Source organism: Globicephala melas, chromosome 3 (assembly GCF_963455315.2).
Source record: "Globicephala melas chromosome 3, mGloMel1.2, whole genome shotgun sequence".
In the NCBI taxonomy this organism is placed as follows: Eukaryota; Metazoa; Chordata; class Mammalia; order Artiodactyla; family Delphinidae; genus Globicephala; species Globicephala melas.
The window spans coordinates 155,912,075-155,924,195 of record NC_083316.1 but is presented as its reverse complement, the minus strand read 5'-3'; the positions used below and the strand labels follow the sequence as shown (position 1 = coordinate 155,924,195).

General features: G+C 43.9%; 1 protein-coding gene across 6 annotated transcripts in view; it reads left to right on the top strand.

Moving 5' to 3' along the window:
- The first annotated feature begins 451 nt into the window (after positions 1 to 451).
- Positions 452 to 12,121, top strand: part of PGBD2 (piggyBac transposable element derived 2) — a 49,564-nt gene continuing 37,894 nt past the window's right edge. For 5 of the 6 annotated variants that reach the window (XM_030844741.2, XM_060296773.1, XM_060296772.1 and 2 more), the window contains exon 1: positions 481 to 710. The gene's annotated coding sequence lies outside the window, so the exon portion shown is untranslated. Of the gene's footprint in view, positions 711 to 12,121 lie in introns of all 6 variants that reach the window. The other variant, XM_030844739.2, reaches the window with a different exon arrangement.

The window sequence follows — 12,121 nt, the reverse complement described above, 5'->3', positions numbered from 1 at the left end:
GGGACAGGGCCCCACAACAAAGAATTATCCAGACCAAAAGTCCAGGGTGTGAGGTTGGTCCAGTAACGCAGATTGTTGGGCCTGGCCTCGGAGTTTCTGATTCGGTAGGTCTGGGGTGGGGCCCCAGGATTTGCATTTCTATCAAGTTCCCAAGTGAAGCTGCCATCGGTCTGGAACTACATTGGAGAACCACCGACCTAGAAAGAAAAAAAGACTTCGTGCCCTCCTGAGTAATAGCGAGGAAAGTGCCTAGGCTAGCATGTAAGGAGACAGGACGAGAAGGGGCTGCAATAGGGGCAGAAAATATTTCTGCCGTCTTGGGCCCTGCCTCAGAGGCACTTCTGCGTCCCCTCTAGGCGCCGGGGAGGCCCCAATGTCTCGATGGTCGCTCGAATCGGGGGCGTGTCCTGGGCAGGGGCGTGTCCTGGGCGGAGAGCAGAAGGCGGGCCGAGGGGAACCGAGCGCTCTCGTGCCGGACGTTGCGCGGCCGCGACGCCCGACGCCGGCGGGGCAGCGGCGCTCTGGGCTCTGCGCTGCCGGTGGTATCTGGCGCGAACCCACGAGGTTTCGGTCCGTTCGGCGCAGGTAGGCGTCGTCCCGCTTGCACCGCCTACTGGGCCCCTCTTGGTTGTGGGAGCGGCGCGCCCTGGCGTTGCGTTTTCTCAACGGTGCCCGAGGCGTTGGCCTTCGCTGCCGCGGGCGGACTACGGGTAGGTGGGACCAGGACAGGGACAATGGACCTCCGGGCGCGGAACTCAGAGGGCCGCACGGGGGCGCTCTCGCCGCGGGACGGGGAGGCTGGGCTGGGACCGGGGAGGACTCAGCTGGGGCGGATTGGGCTTGGGGGCGGGAGACTTTGGGCGAGGCCGGGCTGTGGGCGGGACCGGGGCCTGCTAAACGCAGGATGTACTAAGGGAGGAGTGGCTGGGACCCTTGGTAGGAATCGGGGGCGGGCCCGGGCTGGAGGCCGGACGGACTGTGGGCGGAGCTGGGGCTGGGTCAGGCTGACGCGGGGCAGATTGGGGGCGGCGTGGGCGGACATCTGTGGGCGGGGTGGGTGGGGGGGCGGCTCCCACGCCACGCCCCTTAGGGGGAGAGGCTGCTCCGCGCGGGGCGCGCTGGGTGCAGGGCATTTCTGGCATTCATAGTTTTTGCCTGCTTCTGGGATCGCCGACGTTGCATAGGGTCTTTGTTTTCCCCTTTTCCCCCCTTTTTGTTTGGTATTGAGATGGGTAGGAGAAGAAGGAGGAGGACTCCGTTTCACAAAGGCCATTCCTGAGCTGTGGTACACCTGGCTTAGCTTTGAGGCATTTACGTTTATAAAATGTCTTATTAAAAAAATTTTTCTTTGAAGTAACTTAAGAATTTGAAAAAAGTTTTAAAACTAGTACAAAGAATTCCCACATTCTAATCACCTAGGTTCCCCAAATGTTAACATCTTATTTAACAGAACAATTAGCAAAACCAGGACACCTAACATCTACAGGCCTTATTCAGATTCTTTTCGCTCTTCTTGTCCATTTCCTTTTTGTGGTATAGGATACAAGTCAGGATTTAGATGCATTTAGTTGTCGTGTCTCATTGGAAAAATTTATATTTTAAACAGTAGAAGCCCCCTTACCTCCAAGATCCTTCAGAGTGGCCCTTGGGACCACCAGATCTCAAATCAAAGAGGCTTTTCTTCTTGGATGCCAGGGCCAGTTGAGAACGTCCAGTTGAGCCTTCCGGCAGCTTTGGCATAGGTGGTCACCTCTGTCCCTTGACCCATCTGGCCCTTGGCTGCTCAGCCTCTCCTACTTCTCCTCCTACTTCTCAAGTCAACCTCCTCCCTCAGATCTCCGCAGATGCCCTCCTTGGCCAGCTTCTCTTTCAGTGTGGGCTTCCTTGCATGATCTCTTGTGGCTTCAAGGATTCTTGTGGCTTTGAGCATTCCATAAATCTTCAGAAAACTCACTTGTTTATCACTTCAGCCCAGGCCATTTCTCGATCTCAGACCCACAGGGATTGTGGCCTATCGCTACCTTTCTGGGTTATCTCAAAAGCATTTCCAGGGGCTTCCCTGGTGGCGCAGTGGTTGAGAGTCCGCCTGCCGATGCAGGGAACACGGGTTCGTGCCCCGGTCCGCGAGGATCCCACATACCGCCGAGCGGCTGGGCCCGTGAGCCATGGCCACTGAGCCTTCGCATCCGAAGCCTGTGCTCCGCAACAGGAGAGGCCACAACAGTGAGAGGCCCGCGTACTGCAAAAAAAAAAAAAAAAAAAAAAAAAAAGCATTTCCATTCCAATATGCGCAAAACACAGCTCCAAGTCACCCACTTCTAGTCCACTGTATCAATTGGGTCTCCACTGATAGACATTTCCTATGCAGAGTTTCAGAGAATCTTAGAGAATGCATTTTGGTTAGGGGCAATCAAATATTAAGAGTTCCTAGTACTTTTTTAAATAGCTGTCTTAAAGCCAGAAAGTGAAGATGAAGATGAAGGCCTGCTACAGGATGAGGAGGATGCCCTGCAGTATGGCCATTTTCTTAGCAGCACAAGTTGTTCAGTTCAGCAAGTATTTATTGGGTGCCTGTTGTATGCCAGGAGCTGTGTTGGCTTCTGGGGATACAGAGATGAATAAATTCTGCACCCACCCTGCCATCAGAGGGCATGTGGTGGGGTCATGTGTTGTAATTGAGGTGAAATCTGTGATAGAGGAAGCCTCAACTTGGAGAAGGAGGTTGCAGGACGTGAGTTGGCCTGAGCCTAGGTGGGAGAAGGCTGGGGACCCAGCTGTTAGGGGCCTTGACCTATTTCCAGGGCTCGTGGGATTGTGACCTCGGGAAGTTCTCCCTAGGCTATGATTATGGGCTGGCGTGGGAATGACTGGTTGGGGGCTGTCACTGAATGTTGGTGAGTGGATAAGGGTCAGCCTAGGGTACAGTAGAGGAAAAGGTGATGAGATGAGCTGCTGAGAGTGGTGTGACTGTGAAATGGTAACACAGGTCATACTCTCTGACCCAAACCCAACCAGACATGGGGAAAAGTCAGAATGTTTGAATTTTATCAGAGTCACACTGAAGCACTCCTTAATCAAACATAGGATTTCTGTAGCAATATCTATCAATATCTATAGTAAGTAATAGAAATAGGAATTATAAAGAGCCTCAGATATTTTCAGGTTTTGCTGCCAGGCAGTTTGTTGCCCAAACTTTGAAATAATGTTCAGTTTTCACAACATTTTTGACATTTGAGAATTGTAGGTGAAGGGTTGTGGATCTGAAAAGATAGCTACCACTTGTAGAGCCAGGCCTGTTGTGTGTGCTTCACAGGCATTGACTCTCATCCTCAACCCTACAAGGGTTGATACCATGCAGATGCCATTTTGTGGGTGAGGAGATGAGGGCATAGAGAAGGTAAGTGATTTGCCCACAGTCACACAACTCACCCCTGTTGGCTCCATAGTCCACATTCTTACCAGACTGCATACGTGTGAATGGGAGGTTGGGGAGTTGCAGGACCAAAGTCTTTCTCCCATACCTCAGATACCTGGCATCTGCAACCAGCCTGTGTGAGTGCCAAGGAGGGTCAGAAGAGAAGGGAGACAGGAGCCCTGTAGAGGTTGTGGTTACATACACAGATTCATTGAATGCCTGTGGGGACTCACTTCCTTGGTGCCTGGAGCTTGTGGTCTGGTTGGGCAGTGAGCTCTTCTCACAAGCTGTAGAGGAAGTTAAGTGCACTGTCAAGTGGACCAGAGGAGGACATGGGTGAGCAGAGGCACTGGGTTGACAAGCTGGGATGCAGACTAGCTGGGCTTTGAGAAAATTTAGGTAAATGATTTTATGAGGATTCTGTAAGGGATTCTTCATGAGAGACACAGACTGTTGAGTGCGGAGATGACTGTATTCTAATTTTCTTCCTCTAACTGCAAAAGATATATGTGCCCTGGAGCACCAGAGATGAATGCCTTCTGCCTGCCACTTCCATGTCACTGCAGACAGTGGTCTTCTCAAAGGACATTGAATGGGTCAATTTGATCATATTTGCTCAGGTGTGTGAGAATGTCCCTGTGCCTTTGTGAGTGCATGTATAACTGTGCAAAATATGCATTCAAAAACATATAAGATGCATAGGAACAGTTTAAAGAGTCATGAAAGAACTTTGAACACTCCACTCAGTTTAAGAAATAGAACCTTGTCAAAATCTTAGCAATTCCCTGTATGTCTGCCCCAATTGCATCTTTTCTCTTCAGAGGTAACTACTATTCTGAAGTTCCTCTTAATCATTTCCTTGCTTTTCTTTATAGTTTCACAATGTGTATGTGTCTCCAGATAATATTTTAGTTTTGTTTAACTTTTTGATCCTTATAAAATGAAACCATGTAGCAAGTTTTCTTTCTTTCTTTTTTTTTTTTTTTTGCTTATTGTCTTTTATTTGAGATCCATTCAGTCGTGTGTGTGGCTGAAGTTCTTCACTCACTTTTTCTGTGGTATTGCACCGCATCCATTCTGTTGATGGCCGTTTGGGCTGTCTCTAGTTTTTGTTACTCTAAGTAAACAGTGCTGCAGTGGACATTCTTGTCCTGGTCTCCTGGTGCACAGATGAAGTAGTTCTCAAACAGGGGTGAGGGAGGTGAGGTGAGATAGGGGTAAGGGAAGAAAGGGAAACACTTTTGGTTGTTATAACTGGGAGGTGGTGTGCTCCTTGTCTCTAGTGGGTAGAGGCCAGGCACACTGCTAAACATACTACAATGCACAGGACAGCCTTCCCATCTCCTCCTCTCCCACGCACCAAAGAATTGTCCGACTCCTAATGCGCGTGTCGAGGCTGAGAACCCCTGCTCTAGGGTAAATACCTGGGGTGGACTGCTGGGTGCGTGGGTTTGTGCATGTTCAACTTTAGTAGATACTAGCATACTGTTTACACTCCTTTCAGCAGTATGTGGCCTCTTGCATTACTCATTGTCCTTTTCAACACTTGATAATCTCTGCCTTTAAAATTTTTGCCAACTTGGTGTCTGTGAAATGGTATCTGATTGTGGTTTTAATTTCATTTCCTGAACAGTAATGAGATTGAGCATCTTTTCATGTCGGTCTTCTTTTTGTATTTCCTTTGAGAAGTGCCTCCTGATACCATTTTGCCCATTTTCCTGTTGTGTTATTTGTGTTTTTCTTAATTGTGTCTGGGATTTCTTTATATATCATAGATTATTCTTACCTCCTAGATGCTAATCCCTTATATTTGTTGCAGATAACTTCTCCCATTTTTGAGTTTATTCTGATGGGCTGAAAAGTTCTTAATTTAAATGTAGTAGAATTTATCAATCATTTTCTTTATGGTTAAATGCTTTTTGCTGGTTGGTTGGTTTCCTGCCAGATCCCCAGGTGGGCAGGACTTGTTCTAGGACCACACTGGAGCAGTGCTGAAACCAAGTCTCAGTGCCACTTCAGGACCCACAGCTGGCACTAAGGTTGGCAGGCCTGCTGCCAGGGGCACAGATGGGTGTTGCTGGATCCCTGGGTGAGCAGGACTGGGAGCAGGGCTAGAGCCAGGTCACAGGGCTGCTTCAGGATCTGTAGTCTGGTCCAAGGATGGTAGGCCTGTTACTAGGGGTACGGATGCATGATTCCTCCTGGGTCCCTTGTCAGATGGTTACAGGACCGTGACCAGGCAGGTCTGGAGCTGAGTCTGTAGGGAGTTGGGACTGCTTTCAGTTTGCTGGCAGAACCATGTGAGCTTGCCACCAGGGTGTGGGCCTGCCTTTTTAGAGCAGCTATCCTTGGCCTTGGGGTTCACTGGGGTTTTGCAACCTCCTATCTGGATCCCAAGGCTTTCACAAAGGCACTTTTGTCTGTAGTTGCCTTCCAAATCATTGTTTGTTTAGGGAGATGCATTCCTATTCCACCACCTTGCTAATGTCATTCCCTGTCTCCGTTTAAGTAGGATAGGTCAAACATGTCAGTTCTGTTGTTCAAGTCTCAGTAATTTTGTCTGCTTGACCATCAGTTACTGGAAGAGGTGTGCTGAAATCTCTTACTGTTACAATAGATTTGTCAATTTCTATAATTCTATTACTTTTTACTGTATTTTGAAGTTATATTGTTAGATGCATAAAGTTTAAAATTACTATATCTTTCTGATGAGTCCCACCTTTTTTCCCTGTGAAGTTACCCTCATTTTCTCTGATAATGCCTGCTTTACATTTTGTTATTTTTAATTGTAAAAAACACATGAAATAAAATTTACCATCTTAACCACTTTTAAGTGTACATTTCAGTAGTGTTAAGTATATTCACATTGTTGTGCAACTAATCTCCAGGACATTTTTATCTAACAAAACTGAGACTATACCCATTAAACATCAACTTCCCATTTTCCCCTCCACCCACTCCTGGTAACCACCATCCTACTTTCTGTTTCTATGAATTTAAATACTTTAGATACCTCATGTAAGTGGAATCATACAGTATTTTTCTTTTTGTGAGTGGTTTATTTCACTTAGCATAATGTTCTCGTTTCATCCATGTTGTAACATGTGGTAAGATTTCCTTTTAAGGCTGAATAATGTTCTATTGTAGATCTACCTATTGTAGGTTCTATGTGTAGACCACATCGTCTTTACCCATTCATCTGTAGGTGGACATGGGAGTTGCTCTCACCTCTTGGCTATTGTGAATAGTGCTGCTATGAACCTGGGTGTCTCTTTGAGACCCTGCTTTCAATTCTTTTGGTTAAATGCTCAGAAGTGGTATTGCTGGATCATATGGTAGTTCTGTTTTTAATTTTTTGAGGTACCATCGTACTGTTTTACATAGTGGCTGCACCATTTTATGTTCACATTAACAGTGCACAAGGGTTCCAATTTCTCCACATCCTTACAGCATTTGTTATTTTCTGTTTTTTTTTTTTTTGATAGTGGTCATCCTAATGGGTGTGAGGTGATAAATCATTATGCTATTGGTTTGCATTCCCCTAGTGATTAGTGATGTTGAGCATCTTTTTGTGTGCTTATTGGCCATTTGTATATCTTTAGAGAAATGACTGTTCATGTTTTTTGTCCACTTTTTAGTTGGGTTACTTTTTTTGTTGTTACTAAGATATAGGAGTTCTTTATATATTCTAGATATTAACTCCTTGTAAGATGTAATTTGCAAATATTTTCTCCCATTCCATGCATTGCCTCTCTACTTTGTTGATTATATCCTTTGATGAAGTTTTAAGTTTGATGTAGTCCCATTTGTCTGTATTAGCTTTTGTTGTCTCTGCTTTTGGTGTCATATTCAAGAAATCATTGCCAAATCCAATGTCATGAATCTTTTCCCCTATGTTTTTTTCTAAGCGTTTTATAATTTTACCTCTTACATTTAGGTCTTTGGTATGTTTTGAGTTCATTTTTGTATATGATACAAGATAAGTGTTCAACTTTATCCTTGTGCACGATATCCAGTTTTTCCAACACCATTTGTTAGGGACTGTCCTTTCCCTACTGAGTGGTCTTAGCACCCTTACCTGGCTGTATACATGAAGGTTTATTTCTGGCACTCTGCTGATTCATTGATCTATATGTCTGTCTTTAATGCCAGTACCATACTGTTTTGATTTCTGTAGCTTTGTAATATGTATTGAAATGAGGAAGTGTAAGTCTTCCAACTTTGTTCTTTTTCAAAATTGTTTTGGCCTTTGGAGTTCCTTGATATAACATGTGAATTTTTAGGTGGCTTTTTCTATTTGTACCAAAAATGCCATTGGAATTTTGATAGAGATTGCATTGAATCTGTGTATTACTTTGGGTAGTATTGACATACTGTCAACATTAAGTCTTCCAGTCTATGAACCTGAGATGTCTTTACATTTTTTGGTGTTTTTTTTAAAGTGTTTTCATTAATGTTTTTTTGTCAGTTTACAACTCTTTCACCTTCTTGGTTAGGATTGTTCCTAAATATTTTATTCTTTTCAATGTTGTGGTAAATGGAATTGTTTACTTAATTTCCACTTCATATTGTTCATTGTTAGTGTATAGAAATGCAACTAAAATGAATAGATTTTAGTGTGTTACTTTTGATTCCTACAACTTTGCTGAATTTTTTATTATTTCTAACAGGTTCTTAAAAAATCTTTAGGGATTTCTACATATAAGATCATGTCATCCACAAACAGGTAATGCTATTTCTTCATTTCCAATTTGGATGCCTTTTATTTATTTATTTTTCTTGCCGAAAGGTTCTGGCTAGGACTTCTGGTATTACGTTGAGTAGAATGGCCAGAGTGGGCATCCTTATCTCGATCCTGTTGGTAGAGGAAAAGTTTTCAGTATTTCACTATTTCATACGATGTTAGTTGTGATATTTTTTCATATATGGCCTTTGTTATGTTGAGATGGTTTCCTTCTATTCCTAGTTTATTAAGTGTTTTTATCGTGAAACAGTGTTAAATCTTGTTAAATGCATTTTCTGCATCAATTAATATGAACATGTTTTATTTTACATGATTTTTACATGTTGAACTATTCTTGCATTCCAGAAATCCTACTTTGTTGTGTATAATCCTTTCAATGTGCTTTTGAATTCAGTTTGCTAGTATTTTATTGAGGATTTTTGTTCATATTTATCAAGGCTATTGGTCTTTAATTTTCTTCTAGTGTTTTTGTCCGGCTCTAGTATCAGGGTAAGGTTGGCTCAGCTATTATATTTTTCAGCTCTAGAATTTCTGTTTGGTTCTTTTTTATAGTTTCTATCTTTGTTGATATTCTTATTTTGTTCATGCATTTCCTGATTTTGTTTAGTTGTATATCTGTGTTTTCTTTTAGCTAATTGAATATCTTTAAGAAGTAGTTTTGAATTTTCATTAAGAAATTCAGCAACCTGTTTTTCTTTTGGGTCCAGTCTGGAGTTTTATTTCGTTCCTTTGATTGGGCCATGTTTCCTTGTTTCTTTGTATACTTTGTGATCTGTTGCTGAGATTTGGCCATTTGACAAAGCAACTTCCTGTCCGGGTCGTAATGGACTGGCTTCATTTAGCAGAATACTTTCACCAATCAGCCCACCTGGAAGTTTGGGACCTCCCCATCCTTTTCTAGTGATGTATGTTCTCTGGACTTGTGTGTGTACTTTTTAACTGTCTTAATTTCTCTACACTGCTTGTCCTTATTTCTTCTCAGGAGCTTGTGATTTCTTGCTCTCCCAGACATCTGCCTGCTGAACTGCAGAATCTCTGCAGCTACTGTGCTGTGGCACCTGCCTACATTTTCAGTGTCTTCCAAACTACGCCAACATGCCTGTCAGTGCTCCAAGTCTGGTGAGACAGAAATCTGTCCCTCAGGCAGGCCCCAGGCAAACCAGAACTAGGTTTTCTCTTAGTTGCACCTAACTATACTGAGATGGGGGAGAAGCATGTGTGTGCAAAATGCCATGAACTTTTCCTACCCTTTTCAATGGAATCCCTTCTTGGTTTTCTATTGGCTTGGTTTTCCATTGGTCTCTGACCCCCGTTCCTGGGACAAGAGAGCAAGAAAAAGCAGGGGAAAGCATCAAGAGACTGGTCTTAGCAGGGTGGAAGTTTTTATATGGTTATTAAGGAATAAGGTGAATTAAGCAAATATTGATAGGGGTGAAAGAAAGGTGAAACAGAAAAGGGAGAGTCACAGGACTTGTCTCAGCAGGGTGGAAATCTTTATTTAGATGGTTGTTAGGAAGTGGGATGAAGACCACCTAGAGGAGTGGGATAGGGAGGGTGGGAGGGGGGGAGACCCAAGAGGGAAGAGATATGGGGAGACCCAAGAGGGAAGAGATATGGGGAAATATGGGGAAGTGAAGCTGATTCACTTTGTTATAAAGCAGAAACTAACACACCATTGTAAAGCACTTATACTCCAATAAAGATGTTAATTTAAAAAAATGAAAAGAAGTGGGATGAATAAAATGGACATTGATGGGGTTAAAACAAAGGTTTTAATACAGCCATACCAAAGACTGGGTGTTAGCCAAAGGGATCTCCTGCTGGTCCCCCAGCATGTAGGGGTCCCAAACAAGTCTGCTCTATTTATCCCAGTTTGGAGAAGTAAAAAGCCAGAAGGCAGAGACTACATTGAGGAACCTCGCCAGCAGTCACTTGGGGCAGTGGTTAGGCAGATTAATCAAGTTGACAGTTGACAAAAGGGCCAGGGTACCTTGGCTCAACCCTTACTAAGGACCCAAAGCCTTTTGCACATGAGTGGGTAAAATGGTCAGGGGATTGATACAGGAGTCCTACGAACTGTGGTACCAAGACCTATTGGTGAAGCCGTGACACAGGCTACAGTTAGATTTAGAGAGTATAAAAGTGTGGGTTGGGAATTCCCTGGCGGTCCAGTGGTTAGGACTTTGTGCTTTCCCTGCCAAGGGCCTGGGTTCAGTCCCTGGTCAGGGAACTACGATCCCCACAAGCCGCGTGGCACAGCCAAAAAAAAAAGTGTAAGAGTTAATAAGATTGTGAAAGTTGAAATGTTTAAACAAGCTTTATGTAAAGAAATTGTGTCTTCTTTACCTGAATGTTTTATGGGAATCGATACTGTGTTTGGCTGGGGAACACTTCCCCTACCTAATATTGTAACACAAAACCTGTTGATGTGATCCTAATGGAGGCCACAGTGAGGGTTGATAGAATTAAGATTGAAGTTTGTAGAATTGTTGTTTGAACAGGCTCTATGTGAAGTGGTTGTGTCTCTTTTTTCTGATTGTATTATGGGGATGGACGTTGTATCTGGGGGATGTTTCCCCTACCTAATATTGTAAACAGAAGGCATGTAACTCTACCCTTTGAGCAATATTAATCAGACATGATAAATAGGAACCAGTAAGGAGTGTGGAATAGAAGTTGGATTGCTGGTAGGGACAAATTCTCTGTGTGATAGCCCGTGGAGCCTAGACTGTGGTTTATGACAACAGCCTGTGAATGCCTCCCAGCGATCACTACTGGGAATTTATACTAGACAGTTTCCATTTGAAGGGCATTTACTATCTTGCCATTTGACATTATTAATTGAAGCTACCCCTATGACTGAAGGACATAAAATTATCTTAAAACCTGAAATGCTCAATGTGTAGGGTGATGTCAGAGAATCACTCTAATGGGGATGTCAGTGCCTGGAAGAATTTCATAATAAAATAGAAATGGTTTATACAGGATGATGCTGCCTGGGGAGTGCAAGGAGATACTCACGAGTAGGGGGCTTCTTTTTCTCTAGGACTGTCTCTGTAACTGTGTGAGGAGTTGCTGGATTCCTTTGTCACTTGGACACTGCCCTATAAAGAACTCTCAACTGACCAACAAAGAGTTGCTGCATTTGTGGATGACATTTAGAAGGTGAATGGACAGCATCCTATTTGGAAGGCCACCACTCTGAATTCTTCAAATCAGATTGGTGGGCTGACTTGCATGCTGTTATCCTAACAGTGATGGAAGAATTGAACGATGGTATAAGCACCTATGTTTGGTTTTTATTGATTCATGGATGCTGGCCAATAGACTGGCCATATGGTCAGGCAGGAGGGCAATGGAAACCTGGCCCATTAAAGGGATGCCCTTGTAGGGCACAGGCTTGTGGAAATTGGAGGGGTGCATTAAAGTAGAACATGTCAATGCCCATCAGAAGAACTCTTTTCCAGGTTTAGTAGGTGATTGGAATCAGCAAGCAGATACTCCTGTGTGCTCCCTTGAGATGGCCACCTGGGTCCGTGACATGTATGGACATAGGGGTCACTGCAGCAAAGTAAAGATGGGTTGAATTTCCTCATAGTCTTCTTGTACTCTCATGTACAAAACGCCAGTAAGAGAAGTTCTCTTTGTCAACGAGAGAGACAGAGATTGCACATGGCTATATGGCAGATTCCCTGGTGGGAAGGCTCTGATCATGGTTGGCATATGAGACAATGCTGGTAGCCATGGGGGGCTACAAATGGGTCCTGACACTGGGAATAGACACTGACTCTGGACAGGGCTATGCCTGCCTAATGGTAGATGAAAATGCTCAGAATACTGTGAAAGAACTGGAACAGAAGATACTATACCAATTTGGGTTGCTGACTATCATTTCTTTAGACCAAGGAACACATTTTACAGTCTGTAATGTCCAACAATGGGCAGAGAAATATTCTCCTCTG